This window comes from Temnothorax nylanderi, unplaced genomic scaffold, assembly GCF_030848795.1.
Source record: "Temnothorax nylanderi isolate EJ_2023f unplaced genomic scaffold, tnyl_v1.0 TNYL_tig0030_pilon, whole genome shotgun sequence".
Lineage (NCBI taxonomy): Eukaryota > Metazoa > Arthropoda > Insecta > Hymenoptera > Formicidae > Temnothorax > Temnothorax nylanderi.
Genome location: NW_027249092.1, coordinates 567861 through 582367, shown reverse-complemented (window position 1 = coordinate 582367; position 14507 = coordinate 567861). Strand labels below are relative to the sequence as shown.

The following is a 14507-nucleotide window of genomic DNA, read 5'->3' as shown; positions in this document are numbered from 1 at the left end:
ATACAAGTTGCAAATCCATCGAACGGTAGAGGCTCAGAAAAGCTTATGGCAGATTCCGCTATACTTTTGCTATTATTTTACGATTTGTCACGCACAAATTGCCAGGTTTTACCAAATGGTAAAGTTATTTTACGATAAAGATTGTACGTGCTGCAGTCTCCTTTCCAGTATCGCCATATGCTATCTTTGAGCTTGTACGGATATATTGCGAAGCAATAAATTTTCGTTTCGTTTAAAAATACGTGACGTAAAGTCTAAAATCTGGTGGCATAGCGGTGGGCTACGTTCTGCAAAGAAAAGTCAGACGTCAGCGAGGTATGTGGCTAGGTCGAATATTGCGTCGATTTTGGGGGCCGTAAATTGCCCTAGTTTCCGGCAGTAAACCGCAACACATGTGCATACGCATGGAAAGCACATTGAAAGTTTTCTTTATTGCGAAAAATTCTCCCGCAAAATTCGGTATTGTTCGTGGCTGAAAAGACTCGAGACTGACCTTGCAAAATGCGCAGGTAGAACGTTTTGCAGGCCAAGGTCTACAAAATCATACGAGGTATGTCGATCGACTTCGAATATTCAACAAAACGACAGGAGGTTATGTTGAGCGCTTCAGGGATGATATCTATATAAATTTTTATTTGTCTAGATCGCGCTATGTCATCAATTATATGGGAATCACTTCGAGATATTACGATATCAACGAACAGATTTTATGTGCGTGTATCTCGAATATTTTTAGGCGTGAATATCTTTTCTTTGTCTCGAACCGATGTCTAAATTGCGCGGCCACTTTGCTGCTACTTAATTTGGCATTTCTTGTAAATTTCAGTGTTATTTTACCACACAATTTCGTTCTCTTTCGCAAAATGCTTGGTAAAAATGATGTGAGATAGTTGTCGTACGAGTGCATGTTTTTTTATGCTCAAGCGATTTCCAAACTGAGAGACGGTAACGTTATTTGCTGTTATATAAGCGTATTGCATCACGAGGGACGAAAAAATTCCTCTTAAATATTATGTTATAATAAATTAATAATATTAGTCAAGATTGAGAAAATTCTAAGGTCTTTCATTAATTTAATAAACTATTTTACTCGCTGTAATAATTAACTTGATAATAACAATTTTGAAACGTAGATGGATATAACACAATCCTGCATAATTTTATTTTGGATCTGTTACATGAATTCTTGCACGTATTATCGGACTTGATTGTTCTGTGATTGAGTTAATAACGTTGGCACATCTAGATTTAGCACCTGTTCTAACAGTAACTTTATTGTCGTACGCATAAGAAAAGCACAAGATTAATGATGCCTTAATGACTATACGAACCGTTTTGAAGCATGACTGTCTGCTAAAATATAACTCAATTCCACATGATGGATATCAGTGCCCTTTTACATTTCACAGAGCTTTACGTGATATGAGTTCAAAATCCTATTTTTATAAATGCCGGTAGATTATTCTCTATATCGATTAGTAGTAAATCTCACAGATATTTGCGTAATGAAGTCATTTCGTAGTCAAGTCATTAAGTTGGAAAGTAGATAGTGTTAAAAGTATATATTTTTACACGATGTGAAGAAGTTGGAATATTAATGGTAACATTTAATATCAAAACGAAATTAAAATACATCTTGCGTGAGTAGATTTTGCGTTTGTCGTGTTAAAATGTGAAAATAGATAATCTCGGTGACACCTTGTAAATTTGATTATGTCCGTGATATCTAATTAACGCTAAGTTAATATTTAAAAAATTCTAGGACTATCTATTATTCATATTATGGGGGGAGAAACGTACATAGTATCTCAGCAATTGTAACTCTCGGGAAGAGTTACTTTATACGATCTTCTAATGAATATTTCAGAAATCTGCTTTGCGATTGCGGGATGTTGCGTGTTTAAACACGTACGGGCGCAGATATGTGATCGGATAACATGGTTTATGGGCAAATCCTATGTCTTGCTCCCTCTTCGTTGATGTTTACATTTTTGTGCATACGTTTTTGTCAGTACGTTCGTTCCCCGAAGATTTTGCTTCCTAAAACAGTAGTGTTGTATATCAGGATATCATGCTAATTTTATAGCCGAGTACAGATTAAAGAAACAAATAAGATAAGTAGTTAATCTAGTTCTTTTATGTTCTTACATCTAATACATTTCCCGTCGCACGGAAATATTACACGCATATCATATCGTAATATAAACGGCCATAAAAATTCTTTTTGATGGTATAATTTGAAGTTCACAGAGTATTGAAATTTTAACAAGATACTATAAAATCTCGCGATTGAAATATTGTTGCAATAAAGATTTCATATCCATAAATAACATTTATTCAGAATTTTGCTCTCCTTACGTTTACGATTTTGGACTCACGAAAGCCTTATAAGCGCCATAGAATGGTAACTGTGGTTTGATCGAGTGTGAAATCGAAATAGAAACTTGGAAAGTTTCTGAATCGAATTATCTTGCGTCTGAAATCCATTGAAGCCTTCGTAGGGTAAACTGTAAAAGGGAAACGATGTAGTTCTCATCGGGAGTTAACGAAATATCTGATAAACATAGCGTAGAACTAAAATGCAATTTGTGTGCGCGCATTTCTAATTATTAAAACGCTGAGCTTAGGCACAACAATTTGGAGAACGATTTCTATAGAAAGCGACCGGTCTAATTAATATATTAATTTAAATATGTAATTTAAATATGCAATTTAAATATGCAATTTAAATATGCATTACAGTTAAAATATTACGAAGAAAAATTTCCATCGCGGTTCACATATTTCTCGCTAAAAATTGCTGCATCTCAAATAATTTAATTATGAGTTTTCTAAGAGAAAGGTATTTAAAACATCACTCTAAATAAAAAAAAACACCTTATGTACAACGTATATTTTGCATAAAATACAATAAATTAAAACAGTATCCGTAATATCAAACATGCAAAAATTTAATATTAATTATATTAATATTAAAATCAATTGTGCAACATATATATTTACGGTTAATTATGCAATTTTGAAATATTAATGAACAATTAAAACGAATATATTGGGAAATTTATGGCGACGTAAAATTTCTATTCTATATAATATAGAAATACAACATACCTTTTTATATTTTTTCCGTATCCATTAATCAGCGTTTAGCGAAAGTAGTGGAATATTCTGTAATTCCAATCAAGTCGTTTACTTTCTTCTTTTGCTATTCGGTCCTATCTCATTGAAAGACAAAAGCCTAACCGCAAGTTATCTCTGCACTATTCAGTGAAAGATTTGTACTGTAATCTGATTGTACATTTAAAGTGCATTTTGCAATAATACTTTAATGACAGAATTATTAAATAGTTTTACTTTCATGTGATTCGATCTGCCGAGGCATCTGTACAAAATCAACTGTAATAAATTAATAGTGTTATAATGCGGAAATAACGTAGATAACTTTTAAAATGTAATATTTTTAATATTACAATTTTGTGAATATTTTAAAATTAAGAATTGTTATTTGTAACTTACCATTTGGACAGAGAATATAAAGTCCGTCAAATATTTTATAAATTTTTCCTGGCAAATGGTTGATACCCAGCTGCATACGCAATGGTAGATAAGTGAATTCTGGATGCTTTCTTCGAAGAATAATCTGAAAAAAAAAATTGTGTGTTATTATTTTATTGTATTGTTGCTATAGACATTAAAATTTAATCGTATTATTTGTTATTAAAAACAGAGTCTTATAAATAATTCTATTGTATTTTAATCTATTAATATATATATTATTATAACTGTATATACTGTATTATGGACTCTATCGTTTACACTTTTTCTGATTGAAAATGGAAAATTAATTTTTTAACATGATTTTTTTATATTTGTTTAATTACATGCGTTAGCTAAAATAGTGAATAATTGAGCTGTGCTAGCTAAGTATATAGTGACAAATGTGATATGATTAATGGAAGATGAGTTTAAGACAAAATTTATGCATGATACTCTTTTGCCTGCTGGGCATATCAAAGCCACTGCAGACAAATAAATCCAGTCGCATTCCTTGACAATGAATTTCATTCGTGCTACGCACAGAAGGGAACGAGATTCGTAGGGAACAGAATGGGAAGCCATGATATTCACATCAACGTGAAATGACAAAGTGTTATACCGAATTAACGTTTTTGGTAGAGGATCATCAAGGAAATGAACAATTCTAATATCCTATACGATATTTATTTTTATAATGTTCGTTGACGTAGTAAAATTGCGAAATGTAACGCGATACAGAGATGGCAACTGAAATCCGTAATACCATAAACATGAAAATCAGACTTCTACCGCAAATGTGAGTAGCGCTATAACGATGCAATTTTAAATATTTAATAATACCATCATAAAATAATGCCGCGCGACATACATTCTATTTTCTCCGAAGGCTCGTTAACTGTATTAGTTGATATTTCACAATTTATATCCTTTTTTGTTTGTTTATACGAAAAAGAGAACAAGCCGCGCGAAGGGCGACTACTATTAATAACCTAGCAAAGTTAAAAATGTTTACTGCGGGTTACAATTCATATGAAACTCGCGGTCGTAACGACGGTATAATTTTGAACACTGCTTCGTACTTAACACTGCACCTGACATTTTAATGTTACAATCGGGTTTTATCCATACATGAGAGAGAACTTAAACAATTCTTGCTAAATTTACACTCAACAAGACGTTACGCTGCGCCCGAATTATGTAAATTTCTCATGACGTATATATACGGCAAAAAATATATATACGTATAATACGAGGAAAAAGTTGTAAGACGTACGGGACGTGCAACTAATATTAATAACGTGGCAAAGTTAAAAATGTTTACTGTGTATTACGGCTGATATGAGGGCCACGAGCATGGCAGCAGGGTCCCTTGTGATTGATTACACGTCTCTACGTCTCTCCCTCTGACGGGGTGTTCCTATGGATATTGCCTTGGCACGGCCCTGCACGCTACGATTCCCCTTGCCTTCCACCTTCGTGTCTATAGAGACACCATACCGATCTATTCTATCCTTCCCCCCTCCCCCTATGAATCAAATCGCCCTTCACCTCTCCTCTCCTCTCTTCGTTATGCTAAAAATTAAAATCATCTTCGAAGAATGTGACGGAACAAAATTGCTAGCTGTGATTTTCTACGTTAATCAATTTACAAATAAAAGGGTGGGCTAATGCACCTTGAAAAATATTTTTATTTGTGCGATGTTAAAGTGTATGTTTAAATCTTTTACAAAAAGGATATGTTTATGTTGTTTTGAAGGTAGGTACAGCATATAATAACTGAAATACTCGGAATAATTGTGCATTCAGATTAACAATAACCTACTTATAAATTTGAGGGCACATTATTTGAGGGCACATATTGCGTTACAGTAATTATGATGATTTCATCGGAGAACATTTAATCGTTTGTTAGACTTTATTAAACTGGAGAATTATATAGTTATGCACATCGCATCTTGCGTTGAGCTAGTTTTTACAGAGTTAATGAATGGTCCAGACACTCTAATTGAGATTTTATTATAGACTATCACATGGCAAAACAAATCGATTGATAGTTACAAAAAGCAATGACATAATTGCGAAGTGGTCTTGAATATAAAGATTCTGAAAAATAACTAGATGCTAAATCATTTAATTAAGCTTGAAAACGCAAGTATTAATGACTTGAGAAGTGTATTCTTGTGCAATGTTATAATTTGTAGTCATTAAATATTTTTTTATAAAACCTCGCAGTTTGTGTTTTATATATTCTTATTATACTTCGAAAAAATAATGACGGGTTTTTTATATACTGCGAGTAGTCATTTATATTTTATTTGTAATTCTAACTTGCTGTGCAGACAATAATTACCTGCACGACAAAAACATTTGTACGTTTTTAATAACTTCCTGCAATTTTGTATAATGCTTACATTAGAATAACTTAAAAGGGTATAGAAGTATGTTTTGATTCCTCGCTTATAATAGAGGGAACTGGGATTTATTATGGTTTATTCTCAAAGTGTATAGCACGAACGAGTTGATTCCTTATAGTCTGTCCCTATTATGCTTTTAATCATCAAGCAAGTTCGCGAGAAGAATCTCATTAACGCATGTATATTTCTTACTCAACGCGCATACGCAAGGCGGTCCCTTGACCTTTGCGGAGCCTCCATACGTGTTTAGTAGCAACTGGTTGCAGTAGCAAGAATTAGCAATTAATCTTTTGGTTGGTGTTACGAATGGGGATGGAGAACGATCTGGACGCAAAGGTGGAACGCGGGAAGAGCGTAATAAAGAGAAGAACGAAAGAAGCAGACAAGCAAGAGCATAGGGGAGAGACTTATAGACCACATATTATGCAAACGACGTTACAATTAGATCGTGGTTTTCTACCGGTTACCTAGTGCTTAACACAATTTAACTTTTGGTCATAACATACAATACATATTTTGACAGATGTATGTGTATACATTTGGATATCTATCTGTAATAGTTAAACAATAAGCATTACAAGTTAATTGCTTACTTCCTTTCGTTACACGCTTCTTTTGTTACGCATTAAATAATTCGTTATGATAGGGATTTCCAATAGGACAACGCACATTGTTCCCTTCATCTCATCGACAGCCCGGCACTGTCTTACAAAGAAATGGGCAGCAACGACGGCGGTAGTGGTAGGTAGGTCCCTCGGGAAGCTGCGATCCTTCCTCTCTCTCTCGCTCCCTCTCGTACAGCAAACGGGAAGGCGAGCCACGGAGCCACGGAGAAGGAGGGACCGCATCTTGCTCCGCAGGACTCCCTCTCTCGCCACCGGGGTCTCGCTATTTATTTTCCAGGATTTCAGAGTCCGAAGCCATTAATCTCCGCTCCGCAGCGTCAGTAGAGCGCGTCAGGGCGACGTCGGGGTGCGTGGCGTCGCCGACGTCGCTCTGCTCTTAGCCGCAGCCTCGTGTACAACGTTTGGAACCGCGGCGGTGAGGTAGGGGCAGAGAAGGGAGAGAGAGCCGAGAGATGAGGTGTCGGTAGGAGAGGTCGTGGAAGTTGGTCAGAGTGGAGGGAAAAGGGACGTGTGGTCGGGACGAGTGGGGATCTAGGCTGGCTCGCTGAACGGCGGGGGAAGCAAGGGAGAGAAAGCTCGGAGAGGGAGGTGCTGATGGCGGCGACGAGAGGGGAATAGTCGTATGGTAGAGTTATGCAAAAAATATCTGCCCGCAAAAAGATTGGATAAAGAAGGTATGGGGGATATTAGTGTATTAGGATTCAGCTCTGTCGCCGGTCAATGCCAGTCGATGATTTATTCCACGACTTGCTCAGCTCTCGTACCGAGTTAATTATTACCTTACTGTATTTTCAGACGAAATTATATTTTTGTTGAAATTGAAATTTAATTTTTTGGAAATTTTTATACCAGATGGCTAAGGGCTCACATAAACATTTTGCATAACACAATCAAAGCATTAATACATTCATTTTGTTGCGGGACTTGGACGGACTCATGAATGCCAGCCGTTGATTGAGAATCGCGAATATAGCCGAGCCGTTCTTCTCTCGTTAATTAACATTGTGCTCCTCACGCGCGAAAGGAGACGTCAAAAGCCCCTGGTAAATCCAGACTCTGAACCCCCTTTGTCCGCGGGGAGACGCTGAGCAACCCTCGTGCTCTTTTACCCCTTTTATTGTTTATCCCGCCTACTTATTATGTCAGCATCATACCACCAGGCTGTACTAACCTCTTGATATTCTAATCGGCCAATTCTCATCTACATCTCTCGTCACTTCCCCCTCCCCCCCCTCTTGTCGTTTACCCGGCGTCTAGCCGGAGATTCCCGGAATTCCTGACATCGGCGATAACTCTTAAATTCCTGCAAGATGAAAGAAGCGCAACGCCGTCGGCAGAACGTCCGGAAGAAATACTGTTCTGCTGTTGGAGGGCCGATTCTTTCATGTAGGGACGAGAGAAATTCCTTCTCTCAACAATCGCGGGGATAAAATGGAGGCAAGAAATCGATAATGTTATTTTTGCTGATGGCTCCTATTATGTACTTTGAGCGGTTATTAAAATATCGAACGGAATGTTTTGACGAAAGATTATCGGAAACAGATGATTTGAGTACATGTCTTATATGAATGTTCAAATTGTATAATATTATTTAGATATCTATATGTTTCTTTTGCCAAAAATTATCGTAAATAAAAGATTGAATTGTTTAAAAATAATTCCGCAGCATTGCTGATTCTTGATAGTTGCTATTAGAGAGGTAGTTGCTGTTCGTACGTAATAAAAAACTTTCATGCCGTAGCACAGTCCAGAATCTCGATATTATTACTATGTAAATCACCCCTTCTCTACGCCTTCTGGTACGCTGACGCTCACGGTGACAGCCCCTAGAATGTTCCGTGGTAGGATGGATGAGTTCTAGGTTCTTATTAGATATTCCCGCGCACCAATCTCCGATCTGCAAACCCGTTCTATCGCTTTGTATCGATACACGTTGCACTCTTGCCCCGAGAAGAGAACGCTTCTTTTCACTATAGGCGATAATGTAATTGAATGCAAAATTGCATTTTGTTCCCGAGCAATGGCAGCATTATATTATCGCAGATCCGCTTCTGCGTTATTGTGTTGGAGATTATTAATTTATCTCTACCCTACACCTTACGTATATGTATGTATGTTAATTGAAAAAAAAATGTATTCTTTAGTAGAGCTAAATATGCGTGCGGACCTGTCGGTTTCATTACATGTATGGAAAAAATACGGAGGGTTAATTAACTGTAGATGGATAAAAATATAATTTTCTAAATGAGTACGGAAATCAAGCCTTCAAGTGTTTTCCTCAGTTGCGAGTGCTGGTTGAAACGAAGAGGCAGGACACGCAATTTCGGCGAAATTAATGTAAAGCTTTCGTGAGAGTAAAAACGAGGCGGAGAGGGGGTGGGTCAGGGATTGTGTAGTGAGCTATAGTTAGAACATTAATGCACTTTTAATGTGTATTCCAATAAGAAATGTAGCTACACCGTGGGAAAGCCTTCACGTTCCTTACCTACCACGATGAGTCGATATATTTTATCTCTATGTAGTCTCTATTTAGCTATGTAAATTAAAAAATCGAACACAATAGAATTATTCAAATATGATACATATAAGAAAGTAGTATTCGTTTCGTAAGTGGAAGCTTTTGACGAGTGGAAAATAGCAGGTGAACTTGAAGAAGTCATCTCACGCTCTGTGGCAAGAAATAAGAGCATGCGGCGAAAATGGCAGAACGTGGTTCACTTATTAGTATCGGAGAGGAGCGAATCAAACGAGCGACCCGGTCGAAAACGATTCAACCTTCGGGGAGAGGGTGAAATTCTTCGATAGGACGCCGAGTGATGCCACCGCCCCAATCCACCCAGCGAGCGAGTGACTACCAACATTAGTCCACTGACATCATTGACACTTTTATTAATGACACCGTTGCCCGAGGCATCTCCCTCCGCCGACACCCTCCACGACCCCTTGTTCGCCGCCAGGTTTTCCGCCGCAGTCGTGGATGCAGTCACGATAGCGCCGAGATTCGTTCGTTTTCTCCCATCTCTCGCATTCCTTCTTTTTTCTTTCTTTTTCCTTTTTTTTTCAGCATTATTGTATTCCCCCGCAGGAGAAATAGGGCCTGGCCTTTTCTCTTTCCGTGTCTATCTCATCTCCCGCGCCCCTCACAATTGTCCTTCTTTTCTCTTATCCTCCGCTGTGTTCTTGTCGCCGCGCGACCCCCGTGCTACCCTCTCTCCTTGCCTGTTCATCCATTCCTGTGCCCTGGGACCTCGCGAGGGAGCGGCTCTCAAGTTACATTGAAAAATCTAGCGGACGGGAGAAAAATTGGCGATACCTATATCATCCATTGTGTTTCTCTCTCCCTCTCCTTTCTACCACAGCGAAGCGTATAGCGCGGAAGAACCTATGTATTTAACTAATTGCTCGCGCTCGTATCGGCAAGCTCTTTTTTATAGTATTTTATGACGAATTAGAATTATTTATTTTTGTATGCTATCATTTGATTATTGATAAAGCAGCATTAATTGGCGATCCAAATACCGCCGTCGAAAAGATATCTGCTCATCTGATGCTGGTTATAGGAAATATATTAAGTATAATGTTATATGAATTTGTGTTTTCGGTATCTAACATGACTCTCGTGAAATAAATTAGAAGTTTGTTGCCGGTAATACTAACTTTAAGCGGCTACGTGATTGGTGTAATTTCTGACGCGCGCGGACGTGGAAAATATCTGAGTTATCAGCAGGCTGGGGATGGTACCACGAACAAGTACGGCAATCGATATATAACAAGCAATATATATACAACGGCGCATGCCTCAAATTGTCGGGTCGTTTGTAATGATGATTCGATCAGACCGTTCGTTCTCCTTGCAGCTTTCCTACCCTTCAGTTTATCCCCAATGTATACTGCATTCTGGTCAACACCAACCTCGACAACAGGACTTTCGTTTCCAATGGCTTATCCGCGGATTTGTGACCGCCGCTTGTATCGTGAACTGCCTACTTATAAGATTTATTTCGAGGGACTTGAAGTCGTTCCTTTTCCCCATTTTGCTGTTAATCGTCCCGTATAAACGACACCCTCGACAATAGACATTCTCTAAACATTAAACATATAAATTTTTCTAGTGTAACGCGTCTCATAAAATTTACTTACTATGTACAATACAATAATGAAATATTTGCAATTGCAATATAACTTTCCTTAGCGCAGATTTATGTAATTTATAACATATACGTGATTTGTTGCAAACGTCAAAAAAATATGTAATTGTTTCCAAAGTGTTTCTATCGTATAACGTTGAATAGCGTAGGTAGAAGAATGATAAGCAACGCAATAAGGCCAAGTTGGATCAGACTCTTGTGCAATCTTGCGTAGATAGGACCGTGTGCTGATGGATGACAAATGGCTCCTCCACGGCGCGTCACTCTAGACGCTGCTAGAGGCTCCTCCTATACGTGATCAACCATAGCTCTGGGTGACGTGAGAAGGGTAGGGGGATGACGTTGGGGTAGAAACCGGGGCGCAACGGGGGCTGCAGTAGGATAGAACGCGGGTCGAAGAGAGGTAGAACGAGGGTGACGGGGGGAGGGATAGGGGTTGAACGGGTCGTCGGAGATAAAGTGGGACGTCTGATCCTCCGCCGAGGCGAGCAAAAAGATCCTCGCGCTTCGCGTCCCAGGAGACGGAAGCCGGGAACGAGAAAAACTCCCCCAAGCCACGTCGACCGCCCCCTCCTGCCTCATCCTCTTCCTCGCTTTTCCATCGTCCTTCTTTCTCTCCTTTCAACTCACACTATGGCCAACACCGACCTAGCCGATGCTTTCATCCACCTTTTCCGCGACGAACCATCCCCGAGCACGAAGAAAGAAACTTCGAAGGGAAAGAATCTGCGTTATACCTTATCTCTACGGTAGTGGGTCATTAATTAGCGGCAGTCAGTCGGTCGAGAATTATCCGCATGCACATGTATAGATGTTATCACGAATACTTTCGCATTTACACTTTTATAATTAGCCCGTTCGTGTCTTTTGTGGGAGAAAACATATTTTTAATTATAAAAAAAAGACCATATAAAACATTGAATAATACTGTTGCTCACGATATTTTCTATATGCGTCTATGATTTAGATGCAAAGTCTATTATGAGAATAGTCATCAATGTACCTTGTGAGATGAGAGAAATCGATGGTTTTTCTTATACTCTAATTCGTTAGATTACCGTCATTTTTATAAACTAATGAGTGCATGACTTTTTTTCTTATTAAATCTCATAAATTAACTTTGTGCAAAAAAAGTTCAGAGAACGGAACTGAAGTTTTCGCCATGTGCCGCATCACATACTGTTGCGAAGACCCCAAAAGATGGATGATACGTGGCTTGGACCTCCATCATGAGCGACACGTCAGGCGTATGAATTCTTCTTGATTGCTGGGCGGGCTGTAAGCATAACGAGCCACCCGCTACGTCCATCAACTACGCACCGGTCAATTCATTTCGGATACAAGCTCACGTCCGCGTATATACATACACATCCGCTCGCGTATGTCCACACACGCGTGCTCAGGCGCGGGCATAGATCGTATATATGCATATGGGAGATATGTATCGATTGGTGCATTCTGTAGTCCCGAACATACTCGCAGCATGTACTTACGTGCCAGATAGACCTGCTGGGTTGACGCCTAACCTGTCTACCGACGGTATGCAGCATTCATTTTGTTTGATTTCTTGATTTAAATCTTTACCGAGCCTTAGTTAGGGCCAGACGTGCATTTGATCGACGACTTGTCTCGTCAGAGGATGAATGGTGGCTTCGCCCAAAACTAGGATTTCAACAGCGTCAGCTAGATTACGCGAACTGGCTGAAAGAAAAAGAGAATATTTATTTATTTATTAAATTGAAATATATACACATGGCCCAGGTTTATAACATTTTTTGATCATGGACTCTTTGAAAAATTTGATAATTTAACACGAAAGAAGCGTCATAAAGTAATGAATGTGGTACGTTTTATCTTAAAAATAATGTTGATTATTACCGATTATTATCCAATTTATAGCCAATGACAAAAATTTTTTCTAAGACTTTATACTCTGATTAAAGTGACATTACTGATTAAAGAAATAAGTAAAACAGAATTTAACCCTGAAGATATCATTTTTGTCTTGCGATCCACAGTTCAGTCATCATTGTCTTGTTTTCCTGTCTATTTTAAGTAGATCGAGAATTCACTATAATGATGTGACTGACACTTGCTTCCGTGGAAGATTAAGATTCAAGATTCAAGCGACGGATGAGATTCTTTGACCGAGAATCAAGCCGTTACAAAACTAGTCATTAAATACTTATCTGTCCTTTTAGCACAGATATCTTGCGTGTAATTCGCAGACGGGACACGACTAGCGCACTACGCCTTTCGGTTTGCTCATATCAATTATCTCATACACGCAGAGGACTAGCTTCAGAAACGCAATAAAGACATTTAACATTGCAGTTTATTACAGGTGAATGGTGTATAAAAGAGGCTCCACCACTCGATCCCGGTGAAGGGCTTAACATTTTACCCGTCTCATTTTCGCTGCTCGTAAACTATTCATTTACCCCGGCTATAATCTTGATCGAAACTACGGATTATTATCCTTCTTGTACCATCATCTTACCTTTTTCCGCCTTTCTACCCGATACTCATCCGCACCCTACCAATCTTTCCGCACATTGCACGCGTTTAATTTTTCTTCAGGGGCGCATGCACTGTTCAACAACATGCGCCGTTCACGACACATCATACTTCGTCTAGCTGTTTATTCAAAGCTGTAAAAACAAAAAAATATGTTGAATAAATTATCGTGACAAGCATACTTAAATTTATATATTTCTATTTAATATTTTATAACGACAATATTTTGCGGAACAGAATATTTATATATTTTATACAGTCGGTATAGTTGATAAAATATATGCAGATCTCTTAAGAAGGTAATAATAATAATAATAATGGTAATAATATACCAGATAGTACTTTGAGCGATTAACATAAGCAGGGATCTCTCTCTCCAATTTTATGCTACGCACACGCGATCATTTATTGATAAAATTATATCGGAAAGAGAGATATAGATAAAAATGTGTGCACCAGTTTAACTGCAATCTGCATAATATATATTAAAGTTTATTATTACGAGAGTCGATGCTACGCGGTCTTTACTTACTTGGTCTGGCTTTCGTCTAAATTATACACGTCGCCTAATGTCTTAACTGAAAACGGCTCCGAATCATTATCATAATTTTGGCATTTCCTATCGTTCTTATTTTCGCGGCCGCACCCGCAATCTTCCTTCTGGGTGGTGTTGTAAGTTATTGCTGGTTTTATCGGCGATTGAGATATCGTACATATTTTCTTTTTCGGGTGAAACGTCTTTATATCGCATCTTTATGTTTCATATGCCTTTATGCCGTTTTTCTGTCGCACCTTTTAATTCTAATCTAATATAATCTTTAAACTAAAAATTTGTATTTAATTATTATTGTCTCTTTGCGCAAATTTTTGCAATTTTTTCGAAGCATTAGAGCAATCACAGATCACTTTAGATTTTTTTCATATCTTATATTTACATATATTTATTATCATGACATTATGTGATACCTACTTGCATTATATTGCACAATACATATTAATATCATTATTTTACTGTAATCCGTATAATTTAGTTATTATTTACTCTTTGGTCAAATATTAATTTGTAATTGTACATCCCACTCACGAAAATCTATTATTATGCGTTATAATTTCTTTCTCAGAGTTTACATTTTCTTTACACACACATGCATTTCCTGTAATAATTATGAGAAAATAGAATCTATGACTATGCCTATATATATTCATGAAAATAAGCATGATGAAACATTAGCTTGCAATAAAATAATTGTATTTTTCCTACAATT

At 37.8% G+C, this 14507-nt stretch overlaps 1 long non-coding RNA gene across 1 annotated transcript; it reads right to left on the bottom strand.

Moving 5' to 3' along the window:
- Positions 1–12242: 12242 nt before the first annotated feature.
- On the bottom strand, positions 12243–13821 carry LOC139770519 (uncharacterized). Its single transcript, XR_011717780.1, has 3 exons — positions 13775–13821; positions 13226–13376; positions 12243–12426 (listed from the first exon to the last, which is right to left on the bottom strand). It is a non-coding gene; the product is annotated as an uncharacterized lncRNA (long non-coding RNA).
- Between the last annotated feature and the right edge of the window lie 686 nt (positions 13822–14507).